Source organism: Esox lucius, chromosome 15, assembly GCF_011004845.1.
Source record: "Esox lucius isolate fEsoLuc1 chromosome 15, fEsoLuc1.pri, whole genome shotgun sequence".
NCBI classification, from domain to species: Eukaryota; Metazoa; Chordata; class Actinopteri; order Esociformes; family Esocidae; genus Esox; species Esox lucius.
In genome coordinates this window covers 20,520,204-20,542,068 of record NC_047583.1, presented here as the reverse complement: position 1 = coordinate 20,542,068, position 21,865 = coordinate 20,520,204, and the positions used below count along the sequence as shown (strand labels likewise).

Genomic DNA, 21,865 nt, shown 5'->3' with positions numbered 1-21,865 from the left:
TGTGAATGTAACAGTTCTGTTAATATTACCCATCTAAGATCGTCTCACTTCATGCTGCTGTGAATGTAACAGTTCTGTTAATATTACCCATCTAAGATCGTCTCACTTCATGCTGCTGTGAATGTAACAGTTCTGTTAATATTACCCATCTAAGATCGTCTCACTTCCTACTGCTGTGAATGTAACAGTTCTGTTAATATTACCCATCTAAGATCGTCTCACTTCATGCTGCTGTGAATGTAACAGTTCTATTAATATTACCCATCTAAGATTGTCTCACTTCATGCTGCTGTGAATGTAACAGTTCTGTTAATATTACCCATCTAAGATCGTCTCACTTCATGCTGCTGTGAATGTAACAGTTCTGTTAATATTACCCATCTAAGATCGTCTCACTTCATGCTGCTGTGAATGTAACAGTTCTGTTAATATTACCCATCTAAGACAATGCTTAATGCTTTCTTTTGTCTACAACCGTTTGATGCTTGTCATTTAGGGTAGCTGGAAAAGCCATAACCTAAAACCTTTGTTGTGACACAAAACAGTAAGCCAGTGTGGATGAGTTGCAGATGTTCTGTGCATGTCCTGACAGGGGGAACCAAACAGAAACAACCGAACAAAGCGGCAGGACTTTCTTACATCTGTACACTAACCAGCTCTCTTCAACAAAGCAGTACCTGAGGCAGTCCCTGTAACAGGTCCGGTCGGATCAGAGGGGTGGAAAACAGAGCGCAGGCGTCATGTTACATTAGCTGCTGGTAATGATTAGATGTGGAGCGTCTCTCAGAAGACTAAAGTTCTTCATTGACTCGTGTCCTGATGCCTTGTGTGTCTGATGCTAAGAGTTGATTCCTTTGAACAGCAACACTACTGCGGACAACTCACCTGACCCCATGGGATGGAGTCATATATCCATCCAGGACAGGTCTCCCTCACCTCAGGTGCGACTGGGGGGCCTGTATCCCCAAAGCGTCTCAGACTATGTAAGCTGATCTCGGGAACGTAATCATTGTGATCAAAAAAGCAAAACTTGGGATATGACACATGGCTGCGCCTCGGTTGATCACTATAACTTGTGACTTACGAAGTGAGTCAATCATCTCAACCTAATAAGTGATTAAACAAACCCATAGCTGAGTCACAAGTCCGCTCAATTTATTTATTTGCTTGGATGACTATCATTGATTCAGCAGATGCTCATAATGCGACACAGACGTGCTTCATAGCCCTTTAGTCACGCATCAACACAGTGTAATTCAAGGCACCGGTCCGGGTCACACCGTAGACACCATGTCTGTCACAATCCAATATTTTAGCCAGATCATAATCTGAACACCGTAAAGTGAAACAGGATGAAAACACAGAAAGGAACCACAGATGCTCCAGATAAAAATCAGTTCCAGTCATTACGATCAAACTTCCCTACAGCCTGGCTACGTAACTACAGAACAATAACTTCCTATTGCTTTCCAACCTACGGAAGAAGGCTTTGGACAGCCAATATTAAACCAGCAAAGTTAGCCGAACCTATCTGCCGACTGTAAGTCAGTAAAAACGGAATTATTTTCCAGTTGAGTAAAATGAGAACTAGGAAAGAAAATAGAGCTCTGACAATTTTGAACTCACCACGAGTTGGCAGCCGGTTTCTCATGTCCTCCGGTTACGCGACCCAGCTGGAAGGACAGGCAGTAGACTTTCTCCTCGCTTCAAACTTGACTGAGTCAGAGGAGTCAGACCCGTCAGTGGAGAACAATGCCACTCAAACTCAGAGGAGGAGTGTCCAGCACAGAGAATATAGCCAGGGAACGACCACATAATGACGCCGGAGCTGCTGTCAGAGACCGGGTGGGGCTGTGTGTATGAGAGTGGTACTTTACTAGTCCTCACTAATGCAGGCCAAGTGATGACATTTTGCTGGTTCTCCTTGGTATTCCTAGTGTGGGTTAAGGTTTAAGGTTAGAAGTAATGTCAGGGTTAGAATTAGGGTAAGGGTTTGTATTAAGGGATAAGGTTTTGTGATTAAGGTTAAGGGAACATGCATTTGAATAATACATTTTGTCCCCAAAAAGCCTTCAAAAGTGTGGTTGGACAGTACGTGTGGGAACCAGAAGTCCCCAAAAAGATAATGAAACCTAACAAATTGTTCTCAAACAAGGTTTATAGCTAATCCCCACTAGGAAATAAGTGTATTTATAATTTTGAATTGTGGTTAGTGTGAGAATTGTGGTTACTTTTAAGTTTAGGCTTTAGTAGTTAGGTTTAGGGTTGGGTTCAGTTTTGCAAACAGGTTAGGTTAATAAAGCTGAGGTTAGGATTCGGTTAAGGAAATGGTTAGGACATTTTCTGGTCCCTACAAGGATAGAAAAAACATATGTGTGGAGTTTTCTGCTCCAGCTGCAAGGACATCTTACTACCAGGAACAAACTCACTGTTCATTCTCTTTAAGATAAGTCTCTGCTGACTGTTACGGTGTTTTGCAACACACATCAAAACACACTCCCACTGTCTCACAAGTTTGAACCACAAGATTGATCAAGCATGGATAAGGACTTTCTAACAAACACTTGAACTTGGACAAAATGAACTTGGAAACGGCCATGGTCTAGTTGAGAGGCACCATTTTCACATCTCCCTTATCACCAGCAGAGGGCAGCATGAAGTAACTAACCTAGCCCATTCAAAATTCCTCCCATTTGTGGTTCACAAAGTGGGGGGGTATAGGAAGCCAGGAGGAAGCCTTCCGAAAACATCAATGAAAAAGGTACTCTGGAGTCTGGGGTAACAAAAAATGTGATGACAAAACATAATGCATCTCTATGAATCCTTGGCCAATTTATTCCATGGAATCTTCCAGTCCTACAAAACAATATCAGCTACACAGAGATCAACACAGTCCTGTGTGAGGATATATATCAGTTTACAGCAATAATGAAATAACCACAGTACGTTTCAGGAGATTAACAGTACAGTATAATGCCCTTCCCCCATAGGGACTTAATCAAATTTTCTGATATCCACAACAAAGATGCAGGTCTTGGCCTAGCCCCACGCTGTGACTGGCCCACATACAAGCCTCCTTGCACAAACGTATGAGATTAAATCATCCTAATCTCCACCCCAGCATCGGACCTGGGACAGCAAGGCCATCAGGTACGGTCATCAGACCAGTGGCAGAGATTATGTTGCAGAGGCAGATGGGTAGTGTGACAGGTACGCTGTGCACACACACGTGCCTGTACCAGACAGGGTCGTTTTCTACCTGGGTACACAGCGCAGGGTCTCACCTCAGTGGACCAGAGGAGAGGACAGATGGAGGCGTGTCATCTGTCTGGGTCAGCCAGTCCCGCCAGAATAGGATCAGAAATTCCTGACTTCATGTGCACAGGTCATCCTGTTGAATCCTTATGAATCCCTAGAAAGGTCTGTTCATTTAAAAGAACTCCGTCGTTTTAGTCGTCAACCACACACCAAGTCCAACCGACATTTGACCCCAAACCCTTCCACTGTAAACGTGTGGGGCGCCAAGCGGAATAGTTACGCTTAACTGCCTTGCTCAGGACAGCCTTTTCACATGCAGGCTCAGAAGTTTTATCCAGCAAAGATTTGGTTACTTCTGATGCGCTAACCGCTAAGCGGTACAAGTGTGCTGCATGTAGGGAGAGACTCGCTATGGTTACGGCTTCAATACAATCCACTCACTTCTGTAGGCATCTCTAGATACAGAGTGGCTGCAAAATGACCTAAATGTAAATGTAAGATTGGCTTTTTATAATAAAAAAATAAAAAAAGAGTGAAATGTGCAAATTAAGTTCTTGAAGACAATCAAGTTCACCATATCAGTGTGGATGGACCCCCAACAACAGTAGAGGTGTTTAACCATCCGAGGCGAGCTGCTCTATTAGTGGCCTCTGACATTTCCCTAATGGGGCCTTAGGTTAGTGACTGGCCCGTTACACACACACACACATACACACTCACACACAAACACAGAAATGAACGCTTGTTCAACCTGACATTATCTAGAATTACATGAACATCGTCCCTCTCTTTTCCTGTCCCTCCTTCTCTCTGCTTCCACCATCTCCACGTGTTCCCTTTTCCTCTTTTCACATCACTCTCTCATCCCCTTGGAGAGAAAGGCTTTTCTGTTGACAGAGAGCAGGCTGGCATCACCGCCACACAGAACATGAATCCTAGTGCTTGTCAATGTTATGGATATCACCACTGATATCTTCTCCTACAAGAGCCTCTCCACACTAGAGCTGCAACGGTACACTGTGTGTTATGGAACCGTTCGGTACGCCCCCTACAGTTCAAAATTCACACGTGAACCACAGAGTTATATGTCGGTCATATTCCTGTAATTTCTAAAACAGGCTTATTGCGCTGCAGACTACACGCATGTTGTAGATTCAGAACCACAGAACATGCAGCTTGTGAACAGGTAAGGCAGGCAACTGCTTAGGGCCATAAGGCCGTTAGGGGGCTCCTGAGGGCTGACAAACTTTACTCCACAGCAATGTCTCAAAATGTGGCAATTACAGGTACCGCAACCCCCTCCCCCTTAAACAAAAAATGGACAATTTGCAATGACATCTCAATAGGAAATCTCCCTAAAGGTGCCACATGAAGAGAGGGAAAACTAAAAACTAAAATTCTCTCAGCTCCAATGTGCCAATGACGAGCGAAGACAGAGAGAAGCAAATTTGAAGAGGCACCGCCGTCTTTCAAATCCCCTGGGTGGGAACATTTTGGATTCTGTGTTCAATACGATGACAAGGGTAAGAAGACCATGAACAAAGTACAGCCTGCAGGCATCGTTTTGCCACTGTCAGCTACTTGAGTGAAAAACTTCTAACATGCCATTCATACCGAAACCGCAATGTTACCGTGACCCACAAACCACGATACCTACCAAACCATGAGCCCACTGTACTGATGCATCCCTAGTCCATACACACTTGCTATAATGAAGAGGCTAAACTGATGAACCACGGAAGAACAGACTACGGAGACCGTGTGCACATTTATTATTTAATACCATATCATTGAAATATTCATACAACAGACCTGTGAGAAAATACCAGACCACTGGCCATCTACATAGGACAGGTCACCTCACCAAATTAATCTCAAGAGCTGACCGAAAAAGGTGCTCATAGATGTCTCTGAGAAGCCCAGAGTAACATCAAGGAATATATGGCCTCTCGGGCAACAATGCTGAAACGCATTAATCAACTGTCAGAATGAGCATGCAAAAACTTGGCCTACATGGGAGGTCAGAAAAGCCTCTGATTTCAAAAAATAATATTGAGGCAGGTTTGGAGACCACACGATTTCGTCTCTGCTCTTTGCGGATGATGTTGTCATGTTGGCCCCTTCAAACCAGGACCTTCAGCATGCGCTGGGACGGTTTGCAGCCGAGTGTGAAGCAGTGGGGATGAGAATCAGTACCTCGAAATCCGAGGCCATGGTCCTCAATCGGAAAAGGGTGGCTTGCCCACTTCAGGTTGGTGGAGAGTGCCTGCCTCAAGTGGAGGAGTTTAAGTATCTAGGGGTCTTGTTCACAAATGAGGGAAAGATGGAACAGGAGATTGACAGACGGATCGGTGCAGCTTCTGCAGTAATGCGGTCGATGTATCGGTTTGTCGTGGTGAAGAAAGAGCTGAGCCGCAAGGCGAAGCTCTTGATTTACCGGTCAATCTACGTTCCTACTCTCACCTATGGTCATGAGCTTTGGGTCATGACCGAAAGGACAAGATCCTGGATACAGGCAGCCGAAATGAGCTTTCTCCGCAGGGTGGCTGGGCGATGCCTTAGAGATAGGGTGAGAAGCTCGGTCACCCGGGAGGAGCTCAGAGTAGAGCCGCTGCTCCTCCACATCGAGAGGGGTCAGCTGAGGTGGCTTGGGCATCTGTTTCGGATGCCTCCGGAACGCCTTCCTGGGAAGATGGACATGCTGGAGGGACTATGTCTCCCGGCTGGCCTGGGAACGCCTCGGTGTCCCCCCGGAAGAGCTGGAGGAAGTGTCTGGGGAGAGGGAAGTGCTTAGACAGCTGCCCCCGCGACCCGGCCCCGGATAAGCGGAAGATGATGATGATGATGAATATTGAGGCACAATGGATGTTTGCCAGACAACAGCTGGGTAAAGACCAAAACCACCAGGACAATGTGCTCTGGACAGATGAGTCAAAGGTGGAGTTGTTTGGTCAGAGGCCATGTTTGGTCAGAGGCCATATTTGGTAAAAAAGCTGAAAGGAACATGGGTATTGCAACAGGACAATGATCCAAACACACAAGCTATAACAGAAAGAAAAAACTTCCCAGAGGGTCAACATTTTCACATAACTGTATCGTATTTCCACAGATGAAGAGTTCCCCTTTAAAACAATAACAGATAGAGATACTCAGAGACACTAAGTCACAGAGATAGGGAGAGATAGGGACAGAGACAAGGAGAGAGAGGCAGGAAGAGAGAGGCCAGAATAGAAAATAGTTCTCCCTTGTTTGTGGAGCAGGTCTGCAGATTATTCCCGGCCCCTGATGCATGATTCATTCAGAGGTGCAGAAATCATTTCAGGTGCAATCAGGTGACTCCATAACTAACAGTTTACCCATATGGCATCTGCCTATCAAATGGCCCCATACTCCCAATGGTGCTGTACAGGCCTCTGGCCAAAAGTAGTGTACTATATAGGGAATAGGGTGCCATTTACAAGAAAGCTGATGAGTCATATCTCCACTAGGCAGTACAGAGATACCAACGATCAGCTACTTGAAAGAATAGAAGCAGAATAAATCAACACATTGTTCATCACCTTGGAAATAAGAGATGAAGCCACTTCTTAGATTCCATGTTTCAAAGGGACACAGAATGGTGTGTTTATCCAGCTCATACCTTGGTTTACAAGAAACAACATCACAAGCAATAATTTACGAGCAGAAATACATTTAAGTGTTTATTTCCATGTTTTATACATTCATTTATGTTTTCTCATGTTTTGGTTGCTACAGTCTGTGAGCAAGTCAATCACTGAATTAACTTCTATGTAAGAAAAAGAAGCAGAGGGCTGAGGACACTCAGTATTAATGTCAGTGAGGATGAGATTTTGGGCCAGCTACACCTGTGGCTTTGAAAATGTTTGCTCTTTTGAAACTGTCCCTTACATAAGCCTCAGAGGGCAAGAGCACTAGATTGTCTGGAGAAGCTAGATCATTCCTGATTGGCTCAGTGTTTTTCTGGCTCTAGGCAAGCATAGAAGCGAGTGTCTCTCAAGGGAACCTGGGGCATCGCGTTGGCACCAAGCAACTATTTGCCTTTGTGATTCACTTTAATGTTACCAGGAAAAGCACAGTGAGGGAAGCATAACAATATTGCATTTTATCTGAGTGAGAATGCTTGGGACATCTTGAAAATCTTGCATTCAGTACGGTACCTGACATCTGGTAATTTGCTTGAATGTAGCTACAGTTGTGCTCATAAGTTTGCATACCCTGGCAGAAATTGTGCAATATTGGCAATGATTTAGAAAATATGACTGATCATGCAAAAAATGTAAGGTTTTTATTTAAAGTTAGAGATAATATGAAGCCATTTATTATCACATAGTTCTTTGGCTGCTTTGTAAATCATAAAGATAACAGAAATCACCCAAATGGCCCTGATCAAAAGTTTACATACCCTTAAAATTAAAGGTAAATTGACCACACCTGTGTCTTTTTAAGTTGCAATGAGTGTCTGTGTATAAATAGTCAGTGAGTTTGTTAGCTCTCACGTGGATGCACTGAGCAGGCTAGATACTGAGCCATGGGGAGTAGAAAATAACGGTCAAAAGACCTGCGTAACAAGGTAATAGAACTTCATAAAGATTGAAAAGGATATAAAAAGATATCCAAAACCTTGCAAATGCCAGTCAGTACTGTTCAATCACTTATTAAGAAGTGTAAAATTCAGGGATCTCTTGATAACAAACATGGTCAGGTAGAACATGGACCAAGAAAGATTTCAGCCAAAACTGCCTGAGGAATTGTTCGGGTTACAAAGAAAAACCCACAGGTAACCTCAGGAGAAATACAGGCTGAGGTTACCCACAGGTAACCTCAGGAGAAATACAGGCTAATACTTTACATAAATTAGCTGCATGGTCGAGTTGCCAGAAAGAAGCCTTTACTGCGCCAAAGCCAGAAAAAAGCCTGGTTATAATATGTCCGACAACACCTTGACACACCCCACAGCTTCTGGCACACTGTAATTTGGAGTGATAGAACCATAAGCGCTATGTTTGCATAGGGGTCAACAAGGCCTATTGTGAACAGAATACCATCCCCACTGTGAAGCATGGTGGTGGCTCACTGAGGTTTTGGGGGGGGGGGGAGGGTTGAGCTATAAAGGCACAGGGAATCTTGTGAAAATTTTATTGCAAGATTAATGCAGCATGTTATCAGAAAATACTGGCAGACAATTTGCATTCTTCTGCACAAAAGCTGTGCATGGGACGCTCTTGGACTTTCCACAACAACAATGACCCTAAGCACAAGGCCAAGTTGACCCTCCAGTGGTTACAGCAGATAAAGGTGAAGGTTCTGGAGTGGTCATCACAGTCTCCTGTCCTTAATATCATTGAGCCACTCGGGGGAGATCTCAAACATGCGGTTCATGCAAGATGACCAAAGAATTTGCATGACCTGGAGGCATTTGGCCAAAACTAATGGGCAGTTTTACCACCTGCAATAATTCGGAGCTTCATAGACAACTATTACAAAAGACTGCACACTGTCATTGATGCTAAAGGGGGCGATACACAGTATCAAGAACTTTTTCTATGTTGCCATGTTTTGTTTTATGATTGTGCAATTCTGTTATGAATCCCATAAGAAATCAAAGACATGCATTTTTAGAGACCACTGTTTTATTCTATAAACTACTGACAACATTACTCCCAAATTCTAAATACAAATATTGTTATTTAGAGTATTTATTTGTAGAAAATAACGACTGGTCAAAATAACAAAAAAAAGACTCATTATTTTCAGACCTGAAATAATACAAAGAAAACAAATTAATTTGTCAACAACAAAATACTAACATTTTAACTTAGGAAGAGATCAGAAATGAATATTTGGTGGAATAACCCTGATTTTTAATCACAGCTTTCATTTGTCTTGGCATGCTCTCCACCAGTCTGTCACATTGCTGTTGGGTGACTTATCTGGTGGTCCTCCATCCACACCTTGATTGACCTGGCTGTGTGGCATGGAGAATTGTCCTGCTGGCAAAACCAATTCTCAGAGTTGGGGAACATTGTCAGAGCAGAAAGAAGCAGGTGTTCTTCCAGAAAAACCTTGTACTTGGCTTGATACATGCATCCTTTACAAAGACAAAACTGCCCGATTCCAGCCTTGAGTTGATGGTCATTTTGGTGAGTGGACAGTTGTTTTCGCCCTCTGCCAGTCTGTAGCTTTGTTCTCCCCAATGTCTGTTGCTTGACCTTGTTCTTATGAACCGCCGTCTTTGACATTTTCAGGATGGAAGCAACCTGACGCTCACTGTATCCCTCTGCTAGTAATGCTAGATTACTGGCATTACTTCTTTTCCTCATTCAAAGCTTTTCTTTTCAACTCTTTTGTCATGTTGAATAGTTATTTTTATATTCAAATTACATTTGAGGTACTACTTGCACTGTTTTTGCCATCCAGCTGGTCCCATTGCAAGAGAATAGTGATGACCACAGCAGTGGTTTTTATCGTTTTCCTCATTAAATTAGATTTGGTTCAGGTAATCACCTAATCAGTACCTCATTAAGTAAAATGAGGTGTGCCTTTGTTGGAATTCAACAGACACTGGAATGGAATGGCTGCCATACATGTAGAGATGCTGATTTATGGAAAATTAGGAGTGGTCTCTTAATTTTTTCCAGAACTGTATATTACCAATTCTCCAAGGGTATGCAAACTTTTGAGTACAACTGTATGTATTGACAAACAAACACTAGACATATATATGGTTTAAAGTAACTTATTGCACATTTTTGCTGTGACCTTTTTTATTATTAGAATATCATTATGTTTACATTTTTGTCTTTCACCTTTTAATTTCTTGTATGTGAATTATAAAAATAACTGCAGCTTGTGCAACTGCTAATATGGATCCTAATCTACCAAAGTATGCACTGAATTTTCCTGGAATGTACTTTGTAAATGAAGTTGAAAATTGAAATATGAAACAGACTGTATCTCAGTGCATCCTCCTTTAATACTGTCACAATCTCATCCTAAACTAACTGACACATAGCAGGAGCCTGGTGAGGAGTCATTGTGCACTGAGGTGAGTGGACACACATTGACAGCACTGAGAAAAGGCCATGAGGGTGTTAAAACCAGCCAAACGTGAGTCCCTCACACAAAGTTAGACCAGACATATTGACTTTTAAACAATCAATGGGATACGTCATTTACGGTTCATGTGTAATTACTGTGACAGTATTTTGGTTCACTTCAGTCATTGTAGAATGTTTCACGGCATGTTTTCCTGCCTTCTAGCGAGCTTTGTGATGGCTTTCTAGAGACAGATTCTTAATTTAAAAGGATTAGTTAGGAGCAGCCATGTCTGGGAATTCTTAGTCTTTTAGGAATGCGTTTGTCTTGAGTGCTATGAAAATGTCTGTGTCAATGAGCATGTCAGCCCAATTTGCTTCTCTTTGAATGTGAGGAGAACCAGACAGGTTTAGTACTTTATAATGTAATGTCAGAGGTCAACAGTGGACCAGACATGTTAGGTACTCCATTCTGTAATGTCAGAGGTCAACAGTGGACTGTAAGGTCAGAGGTCAACACTACTGTTGTTTGCTCCTTGGGGTTTAAGGCTGGGTGTCTCTGTAAAGCACTTTGTGACAACTGCTGTTGTAAAAAGGGCTTTATAAATAAATTTGATTGATTGATTTGAGGTCAACAGTGGACCAGACATGTTTAGTACTCCATACACTGTAAGGTCAGAGGTCAACAATGGACCAGACAGGTTTAGTACTCCATACACTGTAAGGTCAGAGGTCAACAGTGGACCAGACAGGTTTAGTACTCCATACACTGAAAGGTCAGAGGTCAACAGTGGACCAGACAGGTTTAGTACTCCATACACTGTAAGGTCAACAACAGTCAACAACAGACCATCAGTCACTTACCTGACAAATGTTTAGCAGACCAGTTCAAATACAGATCCTAGATCTGACCAAACAACATATCCTGTCGGATTTGTTTTATAACCATAACCAGTGTTCACTGTCACTTAGGATTTTTGTTCAGATATTTTTAATGTCAGAAAGAAAGTGAATGCTGGCTCTCTACTCTACAGTGGAATCAATAATGGATTGAGCAACAGCAAGGAACCAGTTCTTTGAAGAACTAAATCTAGATAGACAAGACAATGTTCCCAGTGCTATAGTGTCTGCAGAAACTTGTGGTTGTCAAGTGGAACTAAGTGTATATCAGTGGAGCTAGTAGACAGTCTCCGGAATACTTGAAGGACATCAGCAGGGCGTTAAGATTCAGTCTCCTAAAACATAAATCTCCCACAGGATAGAGAATCAGATAACTGTCCTTCAGAATAGGGAGTGATTGTATCTTTTCCCATGCCAACAAAGCCGTTTAAATTCAAATGTAATGGAGAGAGATGGGGAGAGCGACAGACAGTAAGGAGGTAGAGGGACAGAGGGGGTAAATGAAACACTGAGGGAACCAAGCAGCAGACATCACTTCACCTTCAGTTTGAACAATTTACTTTCAATCACTATGACCTCAAGCGCTCTCCTTCTCCTTCACAACATAGCCAAAAGCAGTGAGTGCGCTTTCATTTACTTCAGTGGTTCAGTTACTTCTCTACTGAGACAATAAGCTTTCAGTGATGAGTGTTCCTTTTGAAGTCATTTTGTCTCTGCCACAATAAAATCTCCAACGGCCCACGCTCTCAGGTTCTCAACAAATTTGCACAGAACAGGATGCCATTTGGCATGTATCCTATGGAGATAGAATACTGCCAAAATGTTTATATTCTCAGCATACTACTCACAAATGTGAGCCATCGTTCGTAGATACACAGCATGCAATTCACATATGTAAACCGTGATCCGTAAATACACAGCATACAATCCACATGTAAACTGTGATCCGTAAATACACTGCATGCAATCCACATGTAAACTGTGATCTGTAAATCCACAGCATACAATCCAAACGTAAACCCGTGATCTGTAAATACACGGCAGCGAATCCATGATTGTAAACCATGATTCATATATACACAGCGTTAAACTCTCAAATGCGTAGTTGGAAACCAAAAAATAAAAAAAACAAATGCAAGACACTGTCCACAAACAAACACTATCTGACTCATATTTCTAAAATGTTAGTTGGCAGTACTCGCTACTGCAGTACTGTGCTGCCTGCAGCTAGCTTGCTGTCAAGCATCCAACGTTGGCCAAGATACTTTCTAAATAACTTATTTGAAATATGCAAAACTGGTTTCACAGAGTATCCAGAAAAATTAGACAGTGCATTTAATTTGATAATTTATGTGACTGACAAGGGAAAAAGTTCATTATTATAAAACATAGCTAGCTAGGTTCATCAAGCTACACAGTTGGTTGAATCTTTGCTGAAACGGAGAAGTAGATTACATCACTGTGTGCTTAGGTGATTTGCTGGAAGTCACCAAGATATTCTACTACATTAATAATAAGAATAATTTATTGCATTTGCTTTTCATTATAGGGGAATAATCTCAAAGTGCATGAAAAAGAAAAGTATGAGATGTCAACTAGTGGTCTCACTCACATGTGGATCATTGACCTGGGACCTGAACACGGAACGTAACTGCCAAAAATGTAAACCAATACGTGCACAACTAGATCCACAAAATCACACTCAACAATTCTAACATGAAAGTGTTGACTGACAAATCTGGTTGCATTTAAATAAATGCTATTTTAGAAATATGAGTCAGGTAGTGTTTGTTTGTGGATAGTGACTTACATTTGTGCTTTTTCTTTATGTTTCCAACTACGCATTTGTGAGTTTAATGCTGTGTATATATGAATGTCTGTCTGGACATCTCTAGTTCTGCACCAACTATTACGCTTGTTCAGGACATCAGAAAAACACATTAAGAGATTGACACAAAGGAATAGACTGCATTAATAAATCCTGTGATATAAATGTTTAAGTGTAATGTGGATGTTGTTGATTCCATTTTCAAGTTCAGTTATAGTGCAGTGGCTATACAGTATGCAGGATCTTTTCAGAAATTCACATGAAATTCACAACCTTTCCTTTGCTGTAGTCATAGTCTAACCAACTGTACCAAACCGGAATACAGAGATAAGTAGAGGCTCACGCACATGCAATCAGGGATAGAGAACACATTTGTACCCAGTTTTCAAGTAATTGCACATTTCAGCATTTACAATTTAAATGTCTACAGTTACATCCATTTAGGTGGGCCAGTGAGGCCAGGCAAAATCCCCCCACTTATATTAAAGTACACCTGATTAAAGAGCAGATGAAAATCAAGAAAGGAGAAACGCCCCAGGCCCTAGCAATAAAGTTGCAATCGGCAACATCACTCAAATTTACAGCTTTAAAACAAAACAATTACAGACTGTAGCTTTAAAGTACATCCTGATTAAAAGAGCAAGTGGAGGATTTATTAGCAGTGCCCCATCCTGTAGAGATGGAAAGGTTAGCACTACTTGTCGAAACTGCTTCCTCTCATTCCTCACAGAAGTAACACACATTAGGTATTTCCTCATAACACCGACCAACTACTTCCTGTTGATATGCCACCTGGACGGGACATCTGTGTACAAGCCAGTGAAGATACACAGTACTGATATACTGTGGTTTGATTATTGGTTTGCAGTCCTAGTGAGTATAGGTGAGAGGTAAAAGTAAAGGCCTGACAGATGGACTGTTGCAGAGATAGTTGTCTGTTGGGAAGTTTTCCCATCTCTACAGAGAAACACTGAAGCTCTGTTAGAGACGCTATTGGATTCTTGGTCACTTTCCTCACCAAAGCCTTTCTTTGCCAGTAATTCTGTTTGGACCAAAAGGCCAGCTTTAGGAAGAGTCTTGGTGGTTCCAAACTTCTTCCATTTCACAATGATGGAGCCCACTGTGCCCCAGGGAACTTTCAATGCTTCAACAATTGTTTTGTAACCTTACCCAGGTCCTCAACACAATCCTATCTCTCAGGTCTATAGAGTTCCTTGGACCTCATGGCTTGTTTTGTTTTTTGAAGTGTGGGACACTATAAAGTGTGCTTTCTAAATTATGTCCAATCAGTTGAATATGCCCTAGGTGGGCTCAAGTTCTAGAGACATCTCAAGGATGTTCAAAGGACACAGGATGCCTCAGGGGTCAATTTGGAGTGTGATGGCCAATCCAGGCCCAAATTCAGGTTTGCAAGAAGACTCAACACAATGATAGGAGCTTCTACAAAGTACTGAATAAAGGGTTACTTACAATACAGGCCAAAAGTTTGGACACACCTTCTCATTCAATGTGTTTCCTTTATTTTCATGACTTTTTACATTGTAGATTCTCACTGAAGGCACCAAAACTATGAATTAACACATATGGAATTATGTACTTAACAAAAAAGTGTGAAATAACTGAAAACACGTCTTATATTTTAGATTCCTCAAAGTAGCCACCCTTTGCTTTTTTGATAGCACTGCAAACCCTTGGTGTTCAATCAATGAGCTTCATGAGGTAGTCACCTGAAATGGTTCACTTCACAGGTGTGCCTTGTCAGGGTTAATTAGTTGAATTGATTCCCTTATTAATGGGGTTGGGACCATTAGTTGTGTTGTGCAGAAGTCAGGTTGATACACAGCCGACAGCCCTATTGGACAACTGTTAGAATTCATATTATGGCAAGAACCAATCAGCTAAGTAAAGAGAAACGAGTGGCCATCATTACTTTAACAAATGAAGGCCAGTCAGTCCGGAGAATTGCGAAAACTTTGAATGTGTCCCCAAGTGCAGTCGCAAAAACCATCAAGCGCTACAACGAAACTGGCTCACATGAGGACCGCCCCAGGAAAGGAAGACTAAGAGTCACCTCTGCTGCTGAGGATAAATTCATCCGAGTCATTGCAGGTTAACAGCAGCTCAGATTAGAGACCAGCTGAATGCCACACAGAGTTCTAGCAGCAAACACATCTCTAGAACAACTGTTAAGAGGAGACTGCGCGAATCAGGCCTTCATGGTCAAGTAGCTGCTAGGAAACCACTGCTAAGGAGAGGCAACAAGCAGAAGAGATTTGTTTGGGCCACGAAATACAAGGAATGGACATTAGACCAGTGGAAATCTGTGCTTTGGTCTGATGAGTCCAAATTTTTAATATTTGGTTCCAACCGCCGTGTCTTTGTGGGATGCAGAAAAGGTGAATGGATGGATTCTACATGCCTGGTTCCCACTGTGAAGCATGGAGGAGGAGGTGTGATGGTGTGGGGGTGCTTTGCTGGTGTCATTGTTGGGGATTTATTCAAAATTGAAGGCATACTGAAGGCATCTCTGGGAACTCCTTCAAGACTGTTGGAAAACCATTTCAGGTGACTACCTCTTGAAGCTCATCAAGAGAATGCCAAGAGTGTGCAAAGCAGTAATCAGAGCAAAGGGTGGCTACTTTGAAGAAACTAGAATATAAGACGTTTTCAGTTATTTCACACTTTTTTGTTAAGTACATAATTCCGCATGTGTTCATTCATAGTTTTGATGCCTTCAGTGAGAATCTACAATGTAAATAGTCATGAAAATAAAGGAAACGCATTGAATGAGAAGGTGTTTCCAAACTTTTGGCCTGTACTGTATGTACTCATGAGAAATTTCAGTGTTTCATTTTCAATAAATTGGCAGACATTTCAAAAAATGTGGTTCACTTTGTCATTGTGGGTATTGTATATATATTGATGCCAATAAAATAGATTTAATTAATTATAAATTAAGTCTATAATACAGCAAAAGGTATAGAAAATGAACGGTATCTCTCAGCCACCAAGGCATTTCTCTTTGAAAAAAAACTGTCAAAGCAGCAGATGTGGTTTGAACTGTAATCCTTCCCATCAGAAATCATCAGACTAAATTGGGAAACCTATTGAGACCGTACAGGAGTAATTGCCAGCTGGCGATTACAGCCATCAAACAGATGCTTTCTCTGCATGCAACTGCAAAAATATAATATTTTTGTACTCACACTTAGCCAGGGTCTGATTCAATTGTCTCCAGGGCTGGATGTAGCCCAGAGGCCTAAGTGTACCCACCCCTGGTTTAACACAGCCTACGGGGCCCAGCGAGACTTCATGATGATGTAGTTCAACTGCAGCTGCCTTCATCCGCACTTAACTCATTTTCAAAAGAGATGGCAAATATAGCTTGATCTATAATAATTTAAATGTGCACGATCTCATATCAGATCTTAAATGAATTGAGAACAAAAGGCTAATCAAATGAGTCAGTCTGACAGGCTTGATGACAGAGTCCCAAGGGAATTAAAGCCTAGACAGAAATTAGGTTAAATGCACAAAGCAGAATCGGGAACCGTCCCAATGATCACAAAACTGGAGAGACAACTTTAGAGGAAATTGGACACAGCTGTGTTATTTTGACTTTTTGTTTCCGCTTAGATGATTACAGTGATGAATTAGATTTATTTTTAACCAGAGAAAATGTATCTGCACTCCACTAAAGAAAAAAAAACACAGATTAATAGCAGGCTAGGTTTCCATTCCAACATATATCCTGTGAACCACTCTGACATGGCCATTATTCACTTACACAACACAATGCCGGAGAATGTTGAGTATCATAATGTATTTGGACTTCATCAGATAAGATTTAATGCACAGAAATGGCATAAATAGTGTTCCCATTCATGTTAATTATTAATCGGTTCTATTTGCTGTACTTCTATACATTTTATGTGATCCAACAGTCAAAATCCAGTTAATTTTGAAAGAACTGGGCCCGGCTGATAGATGGTTTCAAACCACCCAGGTGCATCCATCCATTGACAATAGCAGCAGACAGACAGCTCTGTCTCTAAACCTCTGACCAAAACTACAGACTGCACTTAACCCAGACATACTCAACCCCTAAAACATACAAACAGACTTAACCTAGATGCAGCCTACTAAAGGATCACAAGAGATGTACAGGCTCCCTTTTCTGCACTCTGTGGTTTTAAACAGAATGAGCAGTAGAGCACACACTTTTATTGGGTTCAATTACAAGACTAGAAAGTGGTCCACAATGCAAGCATAAGCAGAAACGCACAAACAAACAAACATAAAATGTTCAAGTATCTCCTCCACTGCAAACATAGTGAATCTCCTTTGCAGTAAAATCCTCCATGTTAGCTGTATCCATGCCCAGGGTGCCATAAACCTGAGAAAACACAGCCCACCATCTTGGCCCATTAAACACGTGATAACCCTCAGGGGAATCATTTGACCTTGTGTGTTGACCTCAATGTTCTGCCGTCTTTATGCTGTCGTCTCTGGGTTTGTTTCTGTGTTAGTTCAGGCTCTAGTGCTTCAGGGGGAAAGGGAACACAGAAGAGTGTTGATAGCACCATGTCCTCTCCCTGTTACTGAAATATACAACCCAGCCACTGCTGCTGTTGCTTCCCAGGATAGAACACACTGCGTTATTCTGTGTTAGAATGTGTTAAAGTTCTGAATGCTGATTGCGGTAATATATGAGACCGTATATCACAACGAGTATGACATCCCATCACTTTTTTATTCTTCTAAATACGTCTGGAACTGGTTTATAATAGCAACAAGGCTTCTCTCGTGGTTTTTTGTGGTACAAATACAATAATGCAATGGCTAAGCGCTGTGTCCAGGTACTCCACAATAAGTCTTCCCTAAGAACAGCTTTGAGTTGTGGTAAATTGGCCATTTACAATTTTGTCATTTCTTGCCTTATTGCTTACATATGCAATAAATAATATCTAAAGCTGGAACAAATTTAAATTACTTTATCTCATGGAATGGTGTAGATGGTCATTACCCCACAGCAGGATATGCTTATCTTCTCGATTAAGGACTTTCTTGAGAATTAACTTTGCTTTAAAATAATTTATGTTACATAATGGAATTTATAAAAGACATTACATAGTATTTTATTTAATCATATAATCCTCCCAATACCAAAGGGTCCACTGAGATGGAGGATTCACAATATTTGTACATAGACCAGAAGTAGCAATGGATATTTCTGAACAGTTATCCAAATGACCTATATTACACATGAATGGTGTCTCTATAATTTATAACTATTATTTTACCAATATTTCTGTGAAATATTTCACCCTCATAAAAAAAACATAATTCATCATATCATGAAGCAAACAATAAAGCCGTCCAGAATGTCTGTCAAAAAAATTATTTGGTATGAAAACCAGTGTATGAATCTTTTAAGTGCTCCCTTTCATATTCATGTAGGAATCCAGTTTGTTTTCTACCCTTTGAAAATCAATGTTTCTGCAACACTGAATCTTGCTAGACGGAAGAACTTTAAAAGGAGACCAGCTTAATGTCAATGGATCACACATCACATCTCTCGGTTCTCCTCTTCAGGGCCTTTATTCACGGTAAAGAGATTTTGTTGGAAGAATGATTTGTTTCTGCACTCCAAATCTCTTCTTGTTGCGCATAAAGGCCAATATTTAATAAACATTGATTTATAAATCCATTATCAGTGTTTAGGCCCAAATGTCAAAGTGAAGCATTTCACAGGATTAAACAATGTTCTATTTCCACACAGCCCACATTGGGAGTTGCTGTAATAAGAAAAAAAGCCAGATCCACAGCCACTCCAAATACAATAACAAACCATTGTTACCTGCTGTTTTGCAACATATTTTTTCCTTTCACACGGTTTTCCTCCCCCACATTGTGATATCCAATTTGTGATTAAGGCCCTCCAACACAGCAACTCAGACTCAGAACATTTAATGTCAAGATGAGTCTTCTGAAGCACATCCAAAATCATTCTCGTTTTTGGCTCAAATAGCATGTCCTTACAAAACAGAAGGAATCACTCTCCAGCCTCGACCTCGATTTAGCATGCAGTTGATAGAGCGCGATGAGGCAAGTCAACCAAATTCAATAACTAACCCTTCAAAACAAAATGGTGCTCTCCAGTTGCACAGAGCTTTTCTAATGGTGGAGGAACATTAGTACCAGGGAGCACAATCAAGCCCAAAGTGGAGAAAGAAGCATTAGCTCCAACCGTCACTGCTTAGGATTAGACCAGTTGCGTCAAGCAAATTAATGTGTAGAAATAACTATGGATATACTTTAGAATATAGCCTGTGAGAAAGAGGCCTTCAAATCAGATGATCACAGTAAATAAAACAAACTTGGATGAGTCATTATGTGTTTACCGAGTTTGCATGTAACCTCAGACCCTTGAAATATTTATAGACCCCAAAATGTCCATCACTTCACCTCAAAATAGGACCGGCTGGTGCCCGAGAGTCATATGAGATGTGACTGTTTGACCGAGATTGATGGCCCACACACAGATGATGAAGCCTGTACAGGAGGGTCTACGTAGGTGCTGCAGTCACCTGGAGACAGGAGTCTTTGCATACCAGCTTCAGGGAGTTTGCCCATTCATCTAAAGTTACAGTGCGAGCTCAGAGTGTGCTGACCTGCTAACCTGTCCTTAAGGGGGTGAGATCAAGGCAGGACTGGGATTGATCTAGGCAGGCAGCCCTGGGTACAGAAGCAGTCAAGTTCGGCCATTGGCACTGTCCACTCCCAGCCTAGAGACCAAATGCCAAGAGCCGTTCGATAAACATGGGACAAACAACATCAGGCAGATGTGATGTGTCTAAACCATGGGATCAGCAGATTAGTAGGAGGTGGGGGTTGTCAATGACATCATGAATTATGTAAATAGTGGTACATCCTATTAGTTCAGGTGCTCTCCCACCAATACTAATGATCTGGACAGCTACTATTGCTACGCAGCCAGCCAGCACACCCCTAAGATGAAGATGAAGTCGAATTAGGTTTCGGTATGGAGTCTACACTCTTCTAAGTAGTATACTGACCATATGACTTTGTTTTCTTTGTGGCAAAACCTGGGAAAAAAACTTTGATGATATCAAGGAATAAATTCAAATGTCTTTTTGCTGAACCCTAACGCATTGCAGTGTAATACATTTTTCTGTCGGGAAATAGAACCCGTTCCAAATAAATGTTAGCTAAAGGATGTATATGATAATTTTATTCATGTAAAGGTATGAGAGTTGATTCTTTGTTTCATTGTGTTGGCCAAGGAAGAAATACAGTACTGTATCTTCCTACAGTAAATTATTTTAAAATATTAGCAATAATTAATTGAACTTATTTTAAACCTGATTATATAATTGAAGTGCACACCCATTTTATTGATTATTTTTTATTTTGTTGTTGTTATCAAATACTTGAAATTAACTCTACAATTGGTAAGCAGTCTTTCATTTTCAAGCAGTCTCAATTTGCAGAATCTCTTTCAATCTTGGGAATATAGGTATGTATCAAAGAACTACAACCAGCATCAATAACAATGAAAACCACATCTTCATGCCCTAAGCATGCTCCACAGAACGTCTTTGACAGGAGTCATCTAATACACATCTTTAACATTGGCCGAGAGCCGAAGGGTAAAAGTGGAATCATTCATTATTCAGCCTGTGAAATATAGCCCATTAGTTCAGTGAGGATGTCACTGCTAATTTCAGATGGCTACTCTGGAAGAGAGCTCTGGTTGTTGCTCATTAAAGGTGTTAGTCTAGGTACATTATATGTGAAACCTGATAAAGTTGAGGAGGTTTTCTATAAGTCAGCCATCTTTTAACATATTAATGCAATGTTATTTTTTAAATATACATTTACTCCCCAATTTCATGATATTCAATTAATGATCAAGCCCCTGCTTCACTGCAGCAACTCCCAGTGGTGTCAGAACAATGAAGGAGCTAACTGAGAGGCAAGGAGCTAACTGACTTTACTACTGCACCATTCAGGGCCCCTCTGAAATTGCTGTAGCCAACCTTCTTAAGAACATTACAAATAGGGAGTGTATAAAAGACATGTACATTTACACATTGGCAAAGTGTGTCGTCTGCATTAGCCTTCCATCGCAATGTAAAAGTAAGCCTTGAATTGGATTCAAGCGGGTGTTGTTCTTCCTCAACATCCTTATTCCATCACAATAAATATATGACAACCAAAGGGATCACAACTTTGACATACATTCACTAAGCCCTGTCTTGAAAAACGGGATACTAAGTGATTGGTCATTCATTTGGGATATGGTGAGTTTGCCGACTTATCAGCTTGGAGTGACAGCTGACGTGGCAACCTTGTCCCTTTTGCAGAAAAAACAGAGGGCAAGGGTTAAGTGAGGTTTGCGGGGGCTCTGTGGTTGTGGGGGGGCTGTGGGGGTTAATAGAGTATGGCTCTGTGGTTGTGGAGGGGCTGTGGGGGTTAATAGAGTATGGCTCTGTGGTTATGGAGGGGCTGTAGTGGTTAATAGAGTATGGCTCTGTGGTTATGGAGGGGCTGTAGTGGTTAATAGAGTATGGCTCTGTGGTTATGGAGGGGCTGTAGTGGTTAATAGAGTATGGCTCTGTGGTTGTGGAGGGGCTGTAGTGGTTAATAGAGTATGGCTCTGTGGTTATGGAGGGGCTGTAGTGGTTAATAGAGTATGGCTCTGTGGTTATGGAGGGGCTGTAGTGGTTAATAGAGTATGGCTCTGTGGTTGTGGAGGGGCTGTAGTTGTTAATAGAGTTTGGCTCTGTGGTTATGGAGG

General features: G+C 41.4%; 1 protein-coding gene across 4 annotated transcripts in view; it reads right to left on the bottom strand.

Annotated features, from left to right (window-relative positions):
• Nucleotides 1–21,865, bottom strand: part of sash1b (SAM and SH3 domain containing 1b) — a 63,422-nt gene that overhangs the window by 29,543 nt on the left and 12,014 nt on the right. Inside the window, exon 1 of one of the 4 annotated variants that reach the window (XM_029125719.2) lies at nt 1,627–1,751. The exons of the other annotated variants lie outside the window; for them this stretch is intronic. The gene's annotated coding sequence lies outside the window, so the exon portion shown is untranslated. Of the gene's footprint in view, nt 1–1,626; nt 1,752–21,865 lie in introns of those variants that run through there. 4 annotated transcript variants of the gene reach the window in all.